The following is a 6,512-nucleotide window of genomic DNA, read 5'->3' on the forward strand; positions in this document are numbered from 1 at the left end:
TATTGATCCATTCCAGTATTGATAAACTTGTAGAAGTTTCCAATTTTGGCTCTTATAAATAACCCTGCCATGAACATATTAGTACATGTCTTTAGATGTATACATAATATGAATTTTTGAGGGGGCTATTCCTGAGAGTGGAATTTCTGGGTCATATAGAATGCAATTGTTTGGCTTTAATAGCTACTGCCAAACAGTTTCCCAAATGGCTGTGATTACATCCCCACCAGATGCGTGAGAAGTCCAGTTGCTGCTGACCAACACTGGCACTATGCAGTTTCTACCTTTTTCATTACAGACATTATTGTGCTGTAGCACCTCTAGCAGACATGTAGTGGTTTCTCATAGTGGTTTTAAAATTCAAATTAAAACCACTGACATTTTAATGATGGTTTAAAAAACTGTTTAAAAAACCCTGACGTTTAACAATGACAAACACTTTTTCATGTGCTTATTGGCCATTTCAATACCTCTTAGAAGAAGTATCTATTCAAAGTTTTTACTCTTTTTTTTCCCTTTTGAATTTTTTTCCTTTTCCTTTTTTTTTTTTTAAACAAATTCATCATATTCCAGATGCAAGTTCTTTTCAAATATGTGTATTGAAAATATCTTCCCCTAACCCGAGGTTTGTCCTTTCATTTTCCTAATGATCTATTATGATCATCAGAAGTTCTTAATTTTAATGCAATCTAATTGATTATTTTTTAGCACTTTTTTGTGCTCTAAGAAAACTTTGCCTATCTATGCCATCTGATTAAAAGGGTTGTTGATTTATCTACAAGTCATCTTTAATTTTTGTGAAAGAAGAATGGTCAAGTTTGAGTATTTTCCCATATGGACATCTAGTCAAATATGTACGATTTCTTGAACACCAGTTCAGCAATATTGTGTCATCTTTGTTATAAATCAACTGATCACGTGTGTGTTTGGTCTGTTTCTGCACTCTTTAATCTATTTCACTGGTATATTTGTCTACCTCTGTGCCAATACCACTGTCTTTATTACTTCAGTTTATAATATGTTTTGAAATCTGGTAGTATACGTTTTCCAACTTTCTTGTTCTTTAAGATTACCTTAACTATTCTCAGTCATTTGCAGTTTTATATCCATTTGAATCTTCCATTTTCAATTTCTACTTGAAATAGTGGGATTTTGACTGATAGTATACTAAATCTACAGGTCAATTAGTACAAATTTGACTTTTTTCATAACACTGACTCTTCTAATCCATTGCAATGGTATATTATCCTTACTTAATGTCAATAACATATTGTAGTTTTTGTTGTTGTTATTGTTTAGTCACTAAGTCATGTCCAACTCTTTTGGGATCTCATGGACTGTATGTAGTCTGTCAGGCTCCTTTGTCCATGAGATTTCCCAGCTAAGAATACTGGAGTGAGTTGGCATTTCCTTTTCCAGGAGATCTCCCCCCCACCGCCCCCACCCAGGGATTGAACTGGCATCTCCTGCATTGGCAGGCAGATTCTTTACCACTGAACCACCAGGAGAGCCCCACTGTAGTTTTTAGGTAGATGTTCCATGCATCTCCTTTGTTAAATTAGCACATGTGTTTATATTTGTCCCCAGTGAAAGATTTGGTTTCATACAAGCTCTTTTATCATAGGTAGAAGTTGCAGTCCGGTTGCCAGTTTTTTTTTTTTTTTTTTAATTACAAGAAAATTTAAATACTTTCCATATGAGGTTTTAAAAAAAAAATGGTGAGTGATTTGCCTGAAGATCACACTGCTTTCAAGTTGAGAATTTGGATCAGAACTCAGTATTTTTCCAGAGTCCACACTTTCATTAAGGCTTCCCAGGTGACTCTGGTGGTAAAGAACCTGCCTGCCAATACAGGAGATGTAAGAGATATGGGTTTCATCCCTGGGTTGAAAAGATTCCCTGGAGAAGGGCATGGCAACCCACTCCAGTATTCTTGCCTGAGAATCTCAAGGACGGAGGAGACTGGTGAGCTAGAGTCCATGGGATTGCAAAGAGTCAGACATGCCTGAGTGACTGAGCATCATACTCTCAATGAATGTGTGTTTGGAGGGGATGGAGCTGATACGTGAACATGGAAGTTGGGATCAGTGGCCTATTTACAGGTAATTTACCTGCTGCATGAGTTATGAGAGGGAGTTAAGCCAGGATTTTCAGAAGGTAAGCTCATTTTTCTTATTGCTGCTGCTGCAAAAATGTTTCATTTTTCAATGACCTCCTGGTATTTTAAATAGGCTTGTGGGAAGGAGCATCTTGGCACCCCTGCTATCTTCTCCTGGATACAAATTGAAACCTTATTCAAAGCCAAGCATAATTATGAAGAAAAATCTTCTGCCAAAAGTGGAAAATGCATTCCCTATAAAAGATGTTGGGGTTATCTGAGAATAGATAATGGAGTGTTGAGTGTATTATGTCATTTTTGTTCTAAACTTTGATTTGGGTTTAGTGAACCTAACCTTAAATACAACAGCCAGACACTTTTCTATTGCTGAAAAAATGTTTAAGTTGAACAAGAAGTCAGGACGCTCCCATCCCAGGAAGCTTTCCATCTTAGCTCTGCTTTGTCCAAGACAGTTCTACAACCTTGGCTTGAGTACTCAGCGAACTTCTAGATTATGTCCTTTTACTGAACAGAGCTTCCAAAGTAATGTAGGCAAAATGAACTAGTTTTATAAGAGACACAGCTTCTGTGACAGGGCTAGAGTTAAAGGCATTATAATACAGAGGATGGCGCTTCCCTGGTGGCTCAGCGGTAAAGAATCCTCCTGCAGGAGATGCAGGTTCATTCCCTGGGTTGGGAAGATGCCCTGGAGAAGGAAATAGCAACCTACTCCAGTATTCTTGCCTGGGAAATCCCATGAACAGAGGAGTCTGGCAGACTACAGTCCTTGGGATCAAAAGAGTCCAACAAACTTAGTGACTAAAACAACATCAGAGACTTCCCTGGTGGTCTGGTGGTTAAGATTCCAATGCAGGAGGTACGGATTTGATCCCTGGTTGGGAGCTAAGATCCTACATGCCTTGGGGTCAAAAAACCAAAACATAAAGAAGAATATTGTAACAATATTGTAACAAATTCAATAAAGCCTTTAAATATAGTCCACATTAAAAATTTTTTTTAAAAGAATGCCATTTATGCAACACGCATGCCCCTGTTGTTGTTGTTTAGTCATTCAGTCCTGTCTGACTCTTTGCAACCCCATGGACTGCAGCACACCAGGCTTCCATGTCCTTCACCATCTCCTGGGAATTGCTAAAACTCATGTCCATCAAGTGGATGATGCTATGAATCAATATTATAAAATTTTGTATGGACATATATTTGTACAATTGAAGATAAGAAAGTTTGCACGAGTTGGGATTTTATGTGAGTTGGATAATGGTGAACACTCTGGCAAATTTATATGTCTATAAAGTACAACCATCAAATGGACTTCTGGATTGCAGAAACAGATTGGGGCTGGAGATCAAGAGAGGCATTAGATTTATCTGTAAACTGTGACTTTCTGTACTGAGATTTTATAGGTGCATTACCAATGTAATTATCTGTCCGCAAATACAGGAGACATAGGTTTGATCCCTGGGTTGGAACTATCCCCTGGAGGAGGAAATGGCTACCTAGTTCCACTCCAGTATTCTTGCCTGGAGAATCCCATGGACAGAGGAGCCTGGCAGGTTACAGTCCATGAGAGGGCAAAGATTCGGACATGGCTGAGCATCTGAGCACTAATGTGATTAGGCACAAACAACAGATACAAAACCGACATGTATGTACACATGCTCCCAGGAGCAGCGGGAGGGAAACTAACTGTCACAGCAATAGGAGGGAAGACTAGGGCAGGGGATGCCCAGAAATTCCTTGAGAGCATCTTTCACTTTTGAAACTAAAGCAGTTCCCCTAGCTCTGCTCTGCTGGGCCAGACTCCCTGGATTTACTTTATTTTATTGTTGTTTTACTTCTCTCTATAAAAACACTGTGTGTTCATCATAGAACATTTGAGAAATACAGAAATAGTACTCAGGAGATGAAAACAATCTCCCACCCAGTTTGCACAACCCAGAAGTAACTGTTGTTAAGCCCTGGTTGTATCCACTTTGTGGGCTTTTTAAAGTACGTTATTTACATGGTTCTACGCAGAGTACATCATGAGAAACGCTGGGCTGGAAGAAGCACAAGCTGGAATCAAGATTGCCGGGAGAAATAGCAATAACCTCAGTTATGTATATGACACCAACCCTTATGGCAGAAAGTGAAGAGGAACTCAAAAGCCTCTTGATGAAAGTAAAAGAAGAGAGTGAAAAAGTTGGCTTAAAGCTCAACATTGAGAAAATGAAGATCACCGCATCTGGTCCCATCACTTCATGGGAAATAGATGGGGAAACAGTGGAAACAGTGGAAACAGTGTCAGACTTTATTTTTGGGGTTCCAAAATCACTGCAGATGGTGATTGCAGCCATGAAATTAAAAGACGCTTACTCCTTGGAAGGAAAGTTATGACCAACCTAGATAGCATATTGAAAAGCAGAGACATTACTTTGCCAACAAAGGTCTGTCTAGTCAAGGCTATGGTTTTTCCAGTGGTCATGTATGGATGCGAAAGTTGGACTGTGAAGAAAGCTGAGCGCCGAAGAATTGGTGCTTTTGAACTGTGGTGTTGGAGAAGACTCTTGAGAGTCCCTTGGACTGCAAGGAGATCCAGCCAGTCCATTCTAAAGGAGATCAGCCCTGGGATTTCTTTGGAATGAATGATGCTAAAGCTGAAACTCCAGTACTTTGGCCACCTCATGGGAAGAGTTGACTCATTGGAAAAGACCCTGATGCTGAGAGGGATTGGGGGCAAGAGGAGAAGGGGACGACAGAGGATGAGATGGCTGGATGGCATCACCGACTTGATGGACATGAGTTTGAGCGAACTCTGGGAGTTGGTGATGGATAGGGAGGCCTGGCATGCTGTGATTCATGGGGTCACGAAGAGTCAGACAGGACTGAGTGACTGGACTGAACTTAACTGAACTGAATGTGGCCAATATATAATTGTATTTATTGGTTTTAAGTCAGTTTTATGACGACCTATGTAGGACACGTTCACTCTAATATCTATTTGTTTAAGGTAGAAAAATGAAGGAAATAAAGATCATAAAGAAAAGTTGAAAATCATCCAGGTTCCCACCTCCCACAGTAAACATTTTCTTATATTTTTTTATTTTTTAATGTCATATTATATAGTTCCTGCATTGCAGGTAAAGAATCCACGTTGCAGGTAAAGAATTATATAGTTGAAAGCAAAATGTACCTACAGATTTTTAAGTGTAGTTACAAGGGAGAAGGGCTTCCCAGGTGGCGCTAGTGGTAAAGAGCCTGCCTGCCAATGCAGGTTAGACTTGGGTTCAATCCCTGGGTCAGGAAGATCCCCTGGAGGTGGGCATGGCAACCCACTCCAGTATTCTTGCCTAGGAAATCCCGTGGACAGAGGAGCCTGGCAGGCTACAGCATATGGGGTCGCAAAGAGTCAGACACGACTAAAGCAACTTAGCACACATGCACAAGGGGGGAAATAAGTACCAGGGGAAGGATGGTAGAGAATCTTAATGAAGGTTAATATCTGTCTTGGTTTCCATTAGCTTCTTTTTTCCTTTCAAAATGACGCAAGATATTTAAAACATTTTTATGTGCAGAGTATCAGGAGTCAAGTTGCTTATGCAGCACTGATTTTTATTTTAAAAAATATGTTTCCTAGAATAGCTAGATTCACTATTGTTTTTGTTAGGAATAGTTAATTATTTAAAAAAACACAAAAACAAATCTTGTAATCCCAAACAAGGAAATCCTGCCAGTCAGTTTAACTTGCCATGGTCGGACTCTAGGTTTCTGCATTTTTGTCATATTTCAGTTGACTGCTTTGTGTTTTCAAGTAAAATTTGCACAAAGGGTAGGTAGACAATGTATTTTTGAAGTGTCTGTATTTTTAAGAATAACTTTTTCTCTCAAATCTTCGGAGATTGCCTTATTTTTTTTTTTTTGGCATTTAATCTTGCAGATATCTCAACTTTTCTTCCTTTTTATGTAACTTGTTTTCTGCTAGGAAGCTAACACATTTTTTTCCCTAATCATTAAAAAATATTTTTAAGTCATAATTTCAGGATCTTCCTTGCAAGAAATTCTTTAAAAAATAAAAGACAAATTATTTATGTTTATCTATATTTTTTATTTTTGGTTGTGCTGGGTCTTCGTTGCTGTGTGGGCTTTGCCCTAGCTGTGGCGCGAGCAAGGCCACTCTCAAGGTGCGGTGCACGGGCTTCTCACTGCGGTGATTTCTCTTGTTGTGGAGCATGGGCTCTAGGCACACAGGCTGTGTAGTTGCAGCATGTGGGCTTCAGTTGCTCCGAGGCATGTGGGATCTTCTCGGACCAGGGACTGAACCCTTGTCCCCTGCACTGGCAGGTGGATTCTTATCCACTGTACCACCAGGGAAGTCCCAGGAAATTCTTTTTAAACATTTTTCCCCCCAACATAT

Source organism: Bos taurus, chromosome 21 (genome assembly GCF_002263795.3).
Source record: "Bos taurus isolate L1 Dominette 01449 registration number 42190680 breed Hereford chromosome 21, ARS-UCD2.0, whole genome shotgun sequence".
NCBI classification, from domain to species: Eukaryota; Metazoa; Chordata; class Mammalia; order Artiodactyla; family Bovidae; genus Bos; species Bos taurus.